Here is a 15,936-nt window from a genome sequence, read left to right on the forward strand (position 1 = left end):
GGGTTAATTAGCATTTTAAAGTCTAGTTTCTTGAGTTCTTTATATATTTGGAAGATCAGAACTTTGTTTGTTGCAGAGTTGGTGAAGATCTTCTCCCAGTCGGTGGGTTGCGTTTTTGTCTTAGTGAGAATTTCCTTTGCTTTACAGAAGCTTCTCAGTTTCAGGAGGTCCCACTTATTCAATGTTGTCCTTAATGTCTGTGCTGCTGGGGATGTATGTAGGAAGTGATCTCCTGTACCCATATGTTGTAGAGTACTTCCCACTTTTTCTTCTATCAGGTTCAGTGTGTTCAGACTAATATTGAGGTCTTTAATCCATTTGGACTTGAGTTTTGTGCATGGCGATAGATATGGATCTATTTTCATTCTTCTACAGGTTAACAATCAGTTCTGCCAGCACCATTTTTTGGAGATGCCTTCTTTCTTCCATTGAATACTTTTAGCACCTTTATCAAAAATCAGGTGTTCATAGGTTTGTGGGTTAAAATCCGGGTCTTCTACTCGATTCCATTGATGGACTTCTCTGTTTTTATGCCAATACCAAGCTGTTATCAATACTGAAGCTCTGTAATAGAGTTTGAAGTCAGGGATGGTAATGCCTCCCGAAGTTCCTTTATTGTATAAGATTGTTTTGGCTATCCTGAGTTTTTTGTTTTTCCGTATAAAGTTGATTAATGTCCTCTCAAGATCTGTGAAGAATTTTGATGGGATTTTAATGGGGATTGCATTGAATCTACAAATTGCTTGGTAGAATTGCCATTTTTACTATGTTGATCATTCCAATCCAAGAGCAAGGGAGATCCTTTCATTTTCTGGTATCCTCTTCAATTTCTTTCTTCAATGTCTTAAGGCCAAAGCTCAGATGTGAGCTCCTGTTTGAGGAAGCGGAAGACCTCCTTGGCCGGCCCGCGACGCTCGGCTCCAGAGCCAGCAGCCGCTGGAACATGCGCAGTGCAGGCTCGGTGAAGCGGCGCCACTGCGAAGGCAGCCCCGGCAGGAGGCCCCGCTGCCAGGGCACGAACTCCTCGAAGAAGGCATCTGCGCCCGACGCAGCCTCCCACGGGAAGTTGCCGGTGAGCACACAGAAGATAAGCACTCCGAACGCCCACACATCCACGCCTGTGTCCACCGCGAAGCCATCGGCACGGCCCGCCTGGCACACCTCGGGCGCTGTGTAGGGTATAGTGCCGCTCACACGCTTCACACGGCAGCCCACGCGCCGCGTCATGCCGAAGTCCGCCAGCTTCACACGGCGGCACTCACGGTCACACAGCAGCACGTTCTCGGGTTTGATGTCGCGGTGCACTAGCTGTCTGCTGTGCATGAAGTCCAGCGCCAGCCCCAGCTGCTGCACACAGCGCTTCACCGTGTCCTCGGGGAGGCCCACCTGGGGAGGGATGATGTCAAACAGGTCTCCAGCAGGCGCGCACTCCTGGGCAAAGACATAGCATTCCTCAGTCTCGAAGACCACGTCAAAGACCTTGATGATGAAGGGGCTGGATGACAGGCTGTTGGTGATGCTCACTTCACGCAGGAAATTCTTCAGCTTTGTCTTGCTCTTATTCACAAATTTCAGCGCCATTTTGGTGCCTGTGCCCTTGTAAGCCACCAGGTCAACCTTCCGGTAGGTCCCTTTACCCAGCTCCCGGACAAGCTCGTAGTGCTTGGTAATGTCGCTGGCAGTCAGTGTGCGCAGTGTCCGTGCTTGCATGTCTTCTGTGAGGAGGGGCACACCTGCACCTGGTACAGGGGCGGCCCCCGGCCCGCAGCAAGGCAGGGAGTGGAGCGGTTCAGGCTCTGGGCAGCCCGCGCTCATCTTCTGCCTCGGCTGGGGCCTCGGGGACGCCGCGGCAGGGGGTCTGGGCGCCCTGTAGGTCTTAGTCAGCCTGGCCCGAGATGGGCTCAGGGCACCACCACCACCATAAGCCGGGACGCGGAGGGCGTCGCTAGGGGCTCGGTTGCCCAGGTCCCGGGGCTTTGGGGTGCCCGCGGCTTCTCGTTAGCAAGAGGGTCTGCTCTCGCTGTCCTAGGTTTGGGGGATCCTGTGTACCGGAGCAGCAGGGAGGGCTACCGCCCCGAAGCTGGGTCGCTCTCTGTCTTCAGGTGTGTGGTTGCAGCAAGCAGATCTTAGGGGGCCCCGGGTTGGAGCGGTCGCCGCGCGCTGGGTCCCGGTAACCGCGTGCGGGGCTGGAGGTCACGGCTCAGCCGCTGGGGGGCTCGGGCGCCGCCGCTGCAAGCAGCCCGGCCCTGCGGGCCCCTGCCCCAGCCTGGCGCGGGCTGAGGCTGCGGCTCCTGCTTCGGCTCCCGCTCCACCCGGTGTTCGGGCTCCAGCGCCGGCGCCCGCCCGAGCTGCGCTCCATCGCGGCCTCCTGTCATGAAGGTTTAAGTAAGTATATGACCTTCCTTCCAACTTTTATAGAAGTCAGATTGATACCAGATGTTCTCATAGCCTACAATGTCATGTGTCAAGCTTTGACAGGATGTTTCATTGATATTTTGAAAGTCTTTTGTACTTCAAGCAGTTGAGAGACAGATTACTCCCTGACCAAGACAGTCTCTTTGCAGGCCATGTTAAGGTTCAAAAGCAAGTTCTAGCATGTGTTTTCCTTTTCTCTGTATAAAAAGTTGAACCTAAGTGGCATCTTCTATCACCTGCATTCCAAACAGAGAGTTACATAAGTGGCATATTCTATCACCCTTATTCTAAAGAGAGAATTGCATTCTAATTATATACAAGTGTAGTGAATTTTGTCCAATGGAATTTTAATGGATACTGCAGTTTCACATATGATCTTGATTCTTCCATAAACCTTCTGATTTATGATAAGTCTATTTTCTGGCTTTGTTCACATCTTTCCATTTCCATTTAGAAAACTCTACAGATTTTATCTCTTTACAAAATGTATTTAGTCAGAAAAAGTTTTTTGAACTTCGTGTCAGAGAAGCAATAAAAACTGAATGTATCAACTCTTTGAATTCATTATTTCTATATTACATTTGTCATATAAAGAAACAAGCTAAGATAATGTGTTTGTAAAGTTGTTTGATGTTGGTATTTTGTTTTCAGTACAACTTACTTTTTTTTTTATCCAAGACCCTTTCCACAATATTTCTAGTGTCACAGAGTCAGAGACTTAAGGAATGCTAAATTTAAGCAAGTGATGGAGAAGATATGAATTACCAATCTTTTGGGTGGGAAACTATGGAGAATAAAACCCGGATGGATGGATGGATGGATGGATATATGGATGGATGGATGGATGGATGGATGGATGGAGATAGACAATATGTGAGGAAAGCCTCTATTTGTTAATGCTTTAATGATTGTCATTCCATGTCATCATGGAAGTATAGGAAGTAGTACAATGGGTATCCTACTTTGAGAAATCAAACCCACACTGTATATGATATTTTTAAAGGGTGGTAATGTTTATTTTATCACAATTTCAGAGGTTATAATTCATAGTCATGCAGGAGAAGAGATGGGTAGGATATGGTTAATGACAACATATATCCATTCAAGTATGTTCCCTACGATGTTTCCTCCAACTAGATACATCACCTACTTTCTTTTTTATTTTTTTATTAAATTTATTTTTAGAACAATCTTTTCTTATTTTACAATAATATCCCAGTTCCCACTCCCTCACCTCTTCCTGCTCTCCCCACCTTCCTTTCACCCCAGCCTCCATAAACTCCTCAGAAAGTGTAAGGCTTCCCAAGTGGAGACAAAAAGTCTGACACATCAGTTTGAGGCAGGACTGAGGCCCATTCCACTATATCTAGGCTGAGCAAGGTATCCCGCCAAAATGAATTGTCTCCAAAATGCCAATTCAAGTACTAGGAATAATCACAATAATAATGTAAATCTCTCTGATAATCTGTAAGAGAGGAACTGGGGAAAACTCAAAATCATGTCCCAGATATCAGGCTGATCAGCTTTCAAACAACAAATGAAATCATGGTTATCTGGAATATCAAGATGGAGATATAGGCTCAGTTCAGTTTCCAGTGGTCTTTTGTTACATTCAGTTTCTGGTTGTGTGTTTTAGAAATTATCATATAAGAAATTATCTCAAACCTTTTCAAGTATACAAAGCAACAGTCAGATTATGATATAGTACTGCCTTGATTATTTTAATTATAGCTCATAAATGTGGGAATATAATCAGTCAAATTAAGAACATTAATAGTTTCTTCAGATTTCTTGTCAACACTTATTTGTATTTTAATGTCAAATTTGATTATCTCTGAAATGCTGGTATTAGAAAGCTTGAAATAAAACAGTAAAGGACTACTATACTCATGAACTCCAAAATCAAGGCAGTCAACAATAAGGCACGGAAGAGAAAGGCACTCACAGGCCCCCACGCATTACTGAGAAACTGGTGACAGTTGATGGTTTTTTGAGGAGGAAATGTCAGTTTAATTTAGGGTGTGAATACCAGGTGGTTTGAGCAAACTTAGTAATGGCTCTTACACATGAGCATATGGGCATGCAGTGTCACCCTAGGTAGGTTATTTAAAACAAAAACAGGCATGGGGTTAGGAATGTTGGAATTAAGAGAGTGCATCGGGAACCATTGAAAAGGAATAAAGGCAAATATGAACAAAGTCACTGTATACATGTATTAAATTCTCAAAGAATTTCAAAACTGTCTATGTAAAAGGTCACAGCTCAATAACATTAAAATCTGATGTAAAGTTTTATCTTTTGGAAGAAAAGTATGAGAAAGTCACTGTCAGTGCAACTTAGATTTTTTTTTTGTTTTTTTGTTTTTTTTTTTATTCTTTTTTACTTAAAATTTCCAACTGCTCCCCGTTTCCCATTTCCCTCCCCCTCCTCCCACATATTGCCCCCTCCCCCTGTTCCCCTCCCCCTATCCCCACTCCACTTCTCCTCCCCCTAGTCCGCTCCCCCTCCCTCTCGATACTGAAGAGCAGTCCAAATTCCCTGCTCTACATGAAGACCAAGGTCCTCCCACTTCTATCTAGGTCCAGGAAGGTGAGCATCCAAACAGGCTACGCTCCCACAAAGCCAGTTCATGTATTAGATTTTTTGATAATGGACTAGAAGCATTTTTTTTCTGCAGACCCAGATAAGGGGCCTGGCCTAGTTGATTCACTTGTGCTTTGAATTGTCTTCTTTTTTCCTTTTTTAGGATGAATTACATAATGCCTGTGATTCTTTTTTAGCATTTCCACAAATGTTTTCATTATCTTCAGGGAAAGGTCATCTTAAGTGGCATTTAATTTTCTATCATCCAGTGAATAAATATTTGACTGTGAAAGTAGCCTAGAACCTGACTGAAACACAAACAATTGGGAAGCCATGTGATTCAGTTACTTAATTTTATTTTGATTTTTCGGGACAAGTTTTCTTTGTGTAGTTTTGGAGCCTATCCTGGAACTCACTCTGTAGAACAGGCTGGTTTGAAGTCGGTTACTTAATTTTAAAACTGATTATTGTTTTTTTTATTCCCTGTGGACTCAGTAATTATTTTTGGATATGTCCTGTCTTAGAGTTTTAAAGTTTTTATTTCTGTGAAGAAACACCATAACCACAGCAACTCTAATGAAGGAAAACATTTAATAGGGCGTGACTCACAGGTTCAGAGGTTTATAGTCTACTATCATCACTGCAGGACAATGAGGCATACAGGTAGATACGGTACTTTAGAAGGATCTGAAAGTGGAGAAGGAGCTACATCTTGATCCCACAGGGAAGAAAACGTGCTCTGAAACACTAGGCATGGCTTGAGTATACAACACCAACAAGTTCTCCCACACACATCCCCCAACAAGGACACACTTACTCCAACAAGGGCACACCCTTAATAATATAAGATCCATATGAGCTTATAGGGTCAAATGCATCCAATTAACAAACCTCCAAGATACCCTTAGAAGAGAGAATAAGCAGCTTTATGGTGTCTCTAATAGAAGAGGTTTGTGAAGATGAGAGCACTTTTTTTTTTTACAGAAAAGCATAATCATTTGGCTGACAAATAAAAGTTTTAGAAGAAACACAGTGAATGCAGAGGAAAAACTACTTTCTCATTTCATCCATCTTAGGTTCCTGTTGGGGACTCCACAACATAACAGAACTTAAGAAGAGAAAAGCACGAAGACTTACCTAGCACAATCTTTCACAACTCCACAGCCTTCCTGAGGAAGGGAATCCTTCAACAGTGCTTAGACCTGAGATTTTTTACCAAGTTGATGAAAAGTGGAACATTATAGAGCATGGGAAAAAATAAAATCAGCATGAGTCAAGCAGGGGAATACAAATAGAGCTTTTGCTCATGTCCTCCGTGTGTGCCTTCATCAGTCTTCAGATATGAAGCTGCTCTTTCCTCTATGGAGGGACATGTGGTGCTTCTGACATGTTTCAGGAAATTGTCAGAAAGTCCTTTCTAGGTTGTATGAGCATCAGGGGAAGACCAGAGGCCATCTTCATATTCATTCTTGTGCTCAAAATGTTGTCTGATCACCATGTTTTCAGGAAGCATATTCTGAAATCCTCAAAATATGAAATGAAGACAAAAGTCTGGGTATAATTTCTGAGATACATTCGTGTGTGATCCTGAAATGCAGCATTTAGAGCAATTATGAATTTAAACATTAACCTCAGTATATTCTGTTCTGTGTACATCATTTTGAATCTTTTTTTTTTCAGTTATCCTTGTTTAAAGAATATCTGGAGACTTAAATATATAAGTACATTCAAATAACTGGAATAGTTTAGACAAAGTCTTTGAGACTTTGCTATTAATAAGGTTAACTTCTTAAGTACCTTGGAAATTTTATTTTGGCACTTGTAATAGCATTATATTTAGATGTGTCTGAAGACTACTCTAAGTGATTAAATGCTAAAACCTGGACTGTCTACAGGAACATGCACAGCATGAATAGCCAGTAGATTTACAACAGAAAAAGACACGGGGAACACCAGACAGATTATCAGAGACACAAAGCCAAGAAGGAGCATGCCATTTCCTTAACTCACCCTAGAATCTTCCTTGGAGTTTTTCCATATTCAGTGGTGGTGTCCATTCTGAACTCACTTATCGACATAGCAGTGTGGCTTCACTTTGCCTTTACCCATATATTACTTTGTTCAAGAAGTTTCTTCAAGCTAGAAAGACAACAGCTCTTCAATCAAGAATTCTTACACCTAGGGTGAGCTTTAATTAAGAACACTAGTCATTTGAAGCAAATGTCTGAATAATCATTCACTTCCTAAGTGCTTGAGGCTCTGCCATTTTAGTATTAGAAGAACTTCAGGTCCCCAGCAGCACCGTGATCAAAGAGTCCATGCAGAAGAGTCTCTGTGAGGAACAGAACATCCTCCTGGCCATAACTACTTCCTGAATGTACTGAACAGACTGCCTAATAGTCCTTAACACAACCAAACAGAAGAATATAAAATATATTTCTCTTCTGCCTAGTAGGATAGAAAACCTTATCCAAACTTAGGTTAATCTACAGGAATCCCTGGGATATTTATGGAAACGAAGGATTACTTCCCTGTAACTCTGAATTGGGAAATGGAATCCAGATCATAGCACATATGAAAATAAAAGGATTAGCTAGGTTAAGTTCATAGTACCAAAATTCTTTCCTATGAATATAGCTTCTCCTCCTGGTGTGAGAAGTCCTTCTCTCTGTGTGTTGCTTTTATTGGTTAATGAATAAAGAAGCCGTTTTGGCCTGTGATAAGACAGAATAAAGCTAGGCAGGCAGAACTAAACTGAATGCTGGTGGAAAGAAGGCTGAGACAGGAAGAAACCATGCGGTCCAACTGGAGACAGACACCAGACATGTCCATACTCGTAAGCCACCGTCACGTGGCCATATACAAATGAATAGAGATGGGTTAATTTAAGATATAAGAATAAGCCAGAAATACACTTAAGCTATTGGCCAAACAGTATTACAAATAATATAGTTTCTGAGTGATTATTTTGTGGTCTGGGCAGCCAGGACTGAACAAGCAGCCTCCAACAACATCCTCCATCTATTAAAAACACATAGAAAGCCATATCATGCATAATGATTCATGCCTTAAATTCCAGAACTCAGTAGGTATAGACATGTAGATCTGAGAATTCAAAGTCAACCTAGTCAACATAGTGAAATTTAGGATAGTTTGGCTATCGAGTGAGATTCTGTCTCATTGACAAAACAAAAACAATAAAAATGAAGTTACCCCAAAAGGTGGAGCAGGGATGGTGATTCACACTTGTAACCCAACATGAAAAATGCAGCAGCATTTGGATATTTTTAAGCCAGCACAGTCTACATGATGAGTTCCAGGAGAGCCATGAATACATATGGAGAACCTGTCTTAAACATCATCAAGAACAAGAATGTTAGCAGAAAATGCATAACACATGAACCAACACATTAGAATAGTACATGAGTGTGTCAGGAAGAATATAATACCCAGGACATTTAAAAACTCTCTTCACTTTCATTTTACATGTGTGGGTGATTTGCCTGAATGCTTGTCTCTGCAGTACCTGTTTGCACTGCCCAAAGAGGTCACAAGAGGGCATAATATCTTCTGCAACTGGAGTCACAGAGGGCTGGGAGCCACCTTTTGGCTGAGTGGACTGCAACCTGGGTGCTCTCCAAGAGCAATCATACAGTGAAAAGTTTACTAAAATATCTGAGTAATGTGTTCCAGTGATGCATCATTTGTACTCTGAATTATGCCTTGCAGAAAATTCCATGGTCAGTAGTTGCTCTGTACTGTCAGCAAAGGTTATCATTTCTAATGGGAGCAGCATTCATTAACCACCTGATAAATGAACATTTATACTTTTGCATAAGCACTCCAAGTATTTCTGGTTCCTAACTATGTGGAAAGATGCTCAAGTATATGTAACATCATTTATACAAGGCTGACATTTTTATTTGAAATATTGTGGTAATTTAGCTTTATATGCATATTTTTATTTTAAATTCTTCTCTGAGATAATTCTATTTCTGGAAGTATGTCTTAAGTTCAGCCCAAGTTAAGGGCTGCAAGCATCAAGCATGAAGCATTTGCAGACTTAATGGTAAATATGCACAGAACCCTTAAGGACCCTGTTTTACTGGTAGGATGTCTGTATGTGAGATCTCTGAAAGCTTTTTAGAAAATAGAGGTGCAGGTAACATAAAGACCTGTTGTTTTTAGGGCATATCACTCAAAAATTTTAAAATAAAGTGAATGAATGATGAATGATGTAATAGCCAATTCTTCATGATTTAGCCAAACTCTCACTGGTGTGGACTATGGAAAAAAGGAAACTTTAAGCAATAGAAAACACAAGTTGCATTTACTAAGGAATGCAGAATTAGAACAAGACTCTGTTGGAGCCAGAGATAGCAGAAGTTATTATGTTTTGGGTACATGAGTTTTCTTTGGTAGGCAAAGGTCTTAGCAAAGATAATACGTGTACTTACCTCACAATATTAAGGGCTTTATGAGGCCATGGAACAGATCCTGGTTCCTTCCAGCCTGATTTGGGTGTCCTGAGATGATATCAGAGATGATGACATGCTTAGTCTGGGGAACACGTTCTGGCCCTGCAAGGTGCTAGAGTGAACCATTGATAACCTTGGCATCTCCAAGCATGGGAGTGTTTGTGAACTCCGTCAATTTTCTTTTGGCTTCTTGAGGTGAGACTTGAGGGTTATGAAGCCAAGCTGTATCCTGTGCAGCTGTGAATAGGCTTAAGGAAGCTGTCCCCTAGATTTCTGAAGAATGGAAAGGGAAGAAGAAAAACTAGCTGACAGCAAGACTCCCTTTCCTGTAGAGGGATGGTTTAGGGTTGTCATCCAGAGATTGAGAATCTCAAGGCTGCATTTTGAGATTCAGGTAGGTAAAGTCTTATCTCTCTGTTCATTTCATGAGCACCTTCCAGATTCCATGGGTGGGTCGAGAGAAAGTATTGTGGGTCATAGGTGCAGTCACCTGTCAACTGACTCTCAGGTCATTTGCAAGAGAGTGGAGCCTCTTTGTGTGGGAGACTGGGTGAGATTAGAAGCAGGCACATGCAGAATGGTTGTGTGCATATTTGGCTGGGGTGGATAAGTATATCTCCTGAGTTGGAGAAGTGTGATATCTCACAATTAATTATTGAAAGGCCAAGCTGTCTGAAGTACCAAGGGTGCCACTGGGTCCAGGCCTCTTTCTTAGTTGCTGGAATTTGCTGGTGATCCTTTATACCTTGTTTTCTAGATCTTGTCGCATCTCAGATTAATTTGCAAATCATATTCCCTCTGTATGTCACTTCTCACTTTTGCCTCTTTACCATAGCAACACTCTGTATGTTCATAAAACATTTTCAATCCAGTATTGCCAAATGTTTGGTTCTCAACTTGTTGGGCTCTACAAGACCCTATTTAGAAAAAAATATGCTAATCACATTTACCTGCTTAGGGCTTCAGTATCTGAAATGGCACAGATCACCTGACAGATCTCATCAGCCCTAGGTTCTAAGGAACATGCTTCTGTTGAGAAAGTCCAGAGATCTGGAGAAAATGCATTCCAGCCTAACGATGGGCTGGATCCTCTTTACAAGAACTGTCAGAAATAGAAAATTGAGGTTAGGCTATAACAAAACTCTTTGATTCAATAACCCCAAGCCTCTCCGAATGCCTGTCCTTCTCACGATCTCCTAATGGGTGTTGTACCCAAAGCCATTAACAAGCACATATACCATAACAGCTGGCTCTAGGCCAAGGAATTTGCCTTTTGTTTGCTGATAGAAGCACCATAGCAGTGATCGACATCATGTTCTATCCCATGATTGTGTGCCTCTTCTATCTGTATGCGTGTGCATGTGCATGAGTGTTTCCAACTTAGGGTGCCTCTACACAGCCCCGACAGACCTCTGACTTGTCACTGCTCTTGCCTCAGTGTATTGATTCAAGGTTTGGACCATCATATTCTTTCTAGGACTGTTTTTTCTAAATATCTCAGGGATCATCTGGCCTCATGTGACTCCAGCCAGACATATCAAGAGTGAAGCACATCTTCACTCACAAACTTATAGCCTGAGTGAGCTCTGCTGATTCTCCAGGGGAAATTTTTTATTACTACCTGTATAAGAGCTTCCTTTTTGACCCCAGAGAGGCTCCTGATGTGGCACCTTGGTTTCAGGTCATTTTGGAGTAAGGAAATGAGCCAGAGGTAATGGCTGTACCATGGACAGCAGCAGACCCCTCCCTGGACATTCTATTGTATCCTGGAGAGCCCTGGTATTCTCTGTGATGTCATCAGTGTTGTGGCAACACCAACTGCCTGTGGGGCATCTGTTCACTGCCTACAGGTTTTGGACGTAGCCATGTTGGCAAGACTGAGCAGGCTCCTTGGGAGACAGAAGGGAGAGCAAAACGAGACTAGAGGGAGTCAGAAGGAAGCTGGCCTTCAACCTCAGTGTAGCACATCAAGACATAAATGGTTCTGGGGAAAACGCAGTGAGTCCTGGGGAGGGAGTAGGGAGTTTCTTGATGGTGGAAGGCTTCAGCTTGGTTTTCATAGTGAGTCACAGGATCTTAGAGCTTCGTGGAGGTAATGAATCTATCCTTCTCTCTGTTACTAAAGAGTAGATCTGGAGTTTAGGGTTTCTGATGGTTAGATTGGCAGAGAGCCAGTAATGGTCAACCCTGCAGCTGCTGTGCTGGGGTCCATCTGCTTTGACTCAGAGTGGGAAGGAAGGAGAGGGATGAAAGAGGTTTCAGTTACAGCACTGTACTTCAGCACACTGGATTTCTTTTGGTTGTGGGTCACTAATAACAGAGAGAGTACAGTCCCCTGGCCAAAGCTTGAGGATCTCACATTTTACCTCAGAGCCACTTGCAGGGTAGGAACCATTGAGTATTGCTGCATGTCAGTGACCCCTAGGGTTTCTGAGTTCCTCTCAATAGCCAGTCAACTTTAACTAGACTTTAACTTTAACTTGAGTGCAGGAATGAGCCATCACTCTCCCTGCAAGTGTCTGTTCTTGGTGAGTGAGGGCTCACCTGTGGATGCCCTGTCCTTAGGTGTCTCCAGCCTGTCCTGTCACTAGGTTATCTCACCTTTGCTAATGTCATGATGGATGGAATGTATTTCGCTGAAGTTTGGGGAAAATCTTCATCATGACCCATGTGACTTATCTTTGGTCTGATGAGACACCCACAATCTCCATCACCCCCACACATTGTAACAGTCCTGTGGATATTTCCTGAGATACTCATTCACTTCATGAAACTGAACTTCCTTCCGCATCAACATGAGCTAATTTCTTAGTATCTTTCACTTTCCATCTTTTTGATTAGGAGGGGAAGAGCCATTCCTTGGGAATGTTTAGAAAATGAGTCTTGACCTCCATTCATGATGAAGTATTAAATTAGAATTAATTAGAGTCTAACTATCAGAGAGCTGCTGACGAGCTTCCCCTGTGTCTCAGGGAAGGCACCTGAAAAAGCCAGCTTGGCTTTTGGTGAACTGGGGAAGAGATGGTTATGAGATAAGTGACTGCAGTTGGCAGTGACTCTAACAGTCCATTCTCTGAACATTCTGCTGTATCCTAAAGAGTCATTGGCATCTTTTCTGAAATTAACAATGTTGTGTCCTTGGGGCCCTCATTATGTGCATATAGGGTTCACTTGAAGACACAATGGCAAGATTGAGCACACTGGTTGACAGAGAGATCTGACTTTCGAAGGAGGAGGTTGGGGGTTGAGTTGGACCTTACAGAAATGGGATTTAATAGCTGAGATCTTTGGAAGAGATGGTTTTATGCTGTTTCTCTGGTAACTAAAGTGCAGTCCCATTGTCAAGGATTGCTGCTAGTTAGTTTGGCAGAGATCCAGGAGTTGTCAAGGTTACAGCTGCTGTTCTGTGAGTTCCTTAATTTTATTTTGAGAGGCAAAGACCAGCAGGAGTCACAGACTAATGAGGTGTGAGAGTAGGGTGTTGCACAACTCATCATCAGTGGATTCTTTAGGTTCTGTGAGTATCTCATGGGAAATTCCCCATCTATGCACCAGGGTCTCAGACATTCAGTTACTTCTATTCCTGGCCACAGGTGAAGAGGGATTCATTGTGCTATGCACTAGAGACTCCAGGAATTTTCTGCAGCACATCAGAAATGAGTTGATATTTCCAAAGCAGCATGGCTGGGTGACATATGCCTTCCAGCCAGCGGGGCAGCAGTAGGGGCTGATGCACATAGCTAGCCACAGTGAGTGGATACAGAGGCATGGCTTATGGGCTCCCAGTTTGAGGACAGTTGTCCTGATCCTAGGGGTCTTTACTGTGCTCCTGCATTCACTCTTCCTCGGCCTCTTCTTCAAACTCAACATGATCTCTCCTGGTCCTGTGCCATACTACTGCATAAATTCACTAATATTTATCAACTTGCAGGGAGTACTCGAAAAACATCAAACCCAAACTCTGTTACTGGGCAGGAGCAGCAGATGAAAAAGGTGGCTACACTGACCCTGCAGCTTCAGATGATGACCCAAGAAAGGAATGAACTTCGTGGAATCCTGGCTAATTATACCAACAAGGATTTGAACAACAGGTAGCCATTTTGTTTAGTTCCCTGGTAACTGTCTTGACCTTGCTGAGTCAACCCCAGCATTCCTCAGGTCACTGGAGACTGCATCTGCAGAGTGTTCTGCCCAAACTAAATATCCTGAGGGCATCTAAGAGGCATAGCTGAAACCTGGGAAGGAGTGATATCAGGATACAGGCTGTGTGATTCCTCCAAATAAAAAATTTGGACTGCTCTTCAGTATCGAGAGGGAGGGGGAATGGTGTGGAGGGTGGAGAAGAGGAGTGGGGATAGGGGGAGGGGAGTGGGGGGAGGGGGCAATATTTGGGAGGAGGGGAGGGAAATGGGAAACGGGGAGCAGGTGGAAATATTAATTAAAAAAGAATAAAAAAAAAGAAAAAAAAGAATACAAAAAAAAAAAAAAGCAGAGCCTTGGCCTGGATCAGTCTGGAATGAGGCAATAGTTTGTGAGCTCTCAACATACATTTCATGAGGCCTTGACAGGTGTTGGCGTGTGGACAATACTAGGTGCTGTGAGTTTATGGTGAGTCTTTTTGCTTAACCAGAAAGTACTTGAGTACTGGCTGCTCCTGGGAGCAGCTGCACGGGCCTGGTTGTCTTGATGCATCTCAGTGTATGACTTGAAGTCTGAACTTCATCACTGCTCTTCTCTAGTCTGGTTTCTTATATTCTGAGACAATTCTGCCTGCCAACATTTATTTGGCATCCTCCGTGTACGTGTGTGTGTGTGTCCTGGCAGCTGGGAGTCTGTAGCATGTGGTTCTTTCTGTGCCACAGTTTCCAGGTGATCCCACTAAGTTCCCTTAAGGTCAGGGAACTCCACTATGACCAGTGATGGGGCTCCTGGCCTGTGTGCTCACCTTGGAAGTCCATTGGAATCCACTGGAGACTTATAAATCTATCCTTAAGTCGGTTCTCCTCCCTGGAAATACTGATTTTGTGCTTTAGAAATCCATGTAGCAATAGAAACCTGGGATCAAAAATCCCCGTTCTGAAGACAGGAACAACATTATCATAGATTTCTGGTGGGATCAGACTTGTGACACAGGCTCCTGAGGACTTAACTGTTCTATTCCTCCAGGCCCATTGATGGAACTCATGCAGCTCTGGATCACTCCCTTTGCATCCCTGATTGCTGGTCTGGGGCCAGGTCAGCAAGTTTAAACAGCACCAGGTTGTCCTAGTTGATAGCTATCAGAATGTGACATTGACTGTGCTGGGGTGTTTAAGGCACAGCCTGAAATCATAGGGTCATTAAGTCCAGAATTCACGGGGTTCTTTGCTCTGGGGCTATGCCCTAATACAGGCTAAATTTTGAGTTGGAGATGGTGAATATGGAGCATAAGAAAGTGATGTTGGAGCTACAGAAATTCCCCAAGGAGATGAGAGAGGCCTTGTACAAGTGCAAGTTGCTGACTGAGGAAACTGTTTCTTACAGGTGAGTGACTGACTTCACTGGGACTCTGTTCCTTGGGAGTGACTGCTTTTGCCATGTTTTTGTCTTTGAACCAAAGTGAGGACTTTCCTTTTGGCCTGTCTCCCTATAAAAAGCAGTTTGTCTTATGCTCTTGACTTGGACCTACTGGATTAGTTTTGCTAAGACTGAAGTATCTGTGAGTCCATCAGAACATTGTCCTGCAAGCCTCAGGAGCCTCTAGATTAAAAATCTATTTGTACCATGATAAGGGTGTCAGGCATTTGTGGGTCTTGGGGGCTCTTGTAGGGGTCTACAGAGGTGATCCCATTCTTCCCATAGATAGAATATATTTCAATTGGGTCTGCTGTCCTCCCTCACTGAATATTTGTCTTCTACTTCTCAACCTGCTGATGCTTTCCCAATACCATGGACAGTTAAGTACATGTGGTAGGAGGCAAACCCTGCTCTCAGAAGTACATTCCTTTTATTGTAACAGTTTTCAGAAGTACTCTGAGTCTTTCTGTAATTTGGCCATTCTCTGACATTTGACAGCCACTAGGTTATCCTGGCATGTTGACTGTGGGCTCTGGTATAGGGCTGTCTGGGGACATGGGACTTTGCATGGATGATGTGGGAGATGGAGGCTAGGTAGGGCTCACGGTATTTTTATGATGGTTCAGCATCCTCCACAAGCAGCTCCTGAGTGAGCGAACTCAGTTGAAGAAAAAAGTGAGCATGTTGAAAGAGGAGAACCGAAAGCTATGGAGGGAGCAGATTTCACTGCAAGAGTCCTGTGAGAAGGTGAAGAATCACTATGAAGAGACCGATGAGAAGATCTGTGAGCTATGTGCTGAGGCAGAGGAGGTAGGCTGCAGCAATGTGGGCATGCTGACCACCATCTGTAATAAACACACACACACACACGATCCACTTTTCCAGTAGCTCACTAACATCCCAT

The 15,936-nt window shown here is 43.3% G+C and overlaps 2 pseudogenes; both read right to left on the reverse strand.

Annotated features, from left to right (window-relative positions):
* Positions 1–15,936, reverse strand: part of LOC130863143 (harmonin-binding protein USHBP1-like) — a 95,744-nt pseudogene that overhangs the window by 59,788 nt on the left and 20,020 nt on the right.
* Positions 845–1,815, reverse strand: LOC130863096 (serine/threonine-protein kinase SBK1-like; annotated as a pseudogene).

Source organism: Chionomys nivalis, chromosome 20 (genome assembly GCF_950005125.1).
Source record: "Chionomys nivalis chromosome 20, mChiNiv1.1, whole genome shotgun sequence".
NCBI classification, from domain to species: Eukaryota; Metazoa; Chordata; class Mammalia; order Rodentia; family Cricetidae; genus Chionomys; species Chionomys nivalis.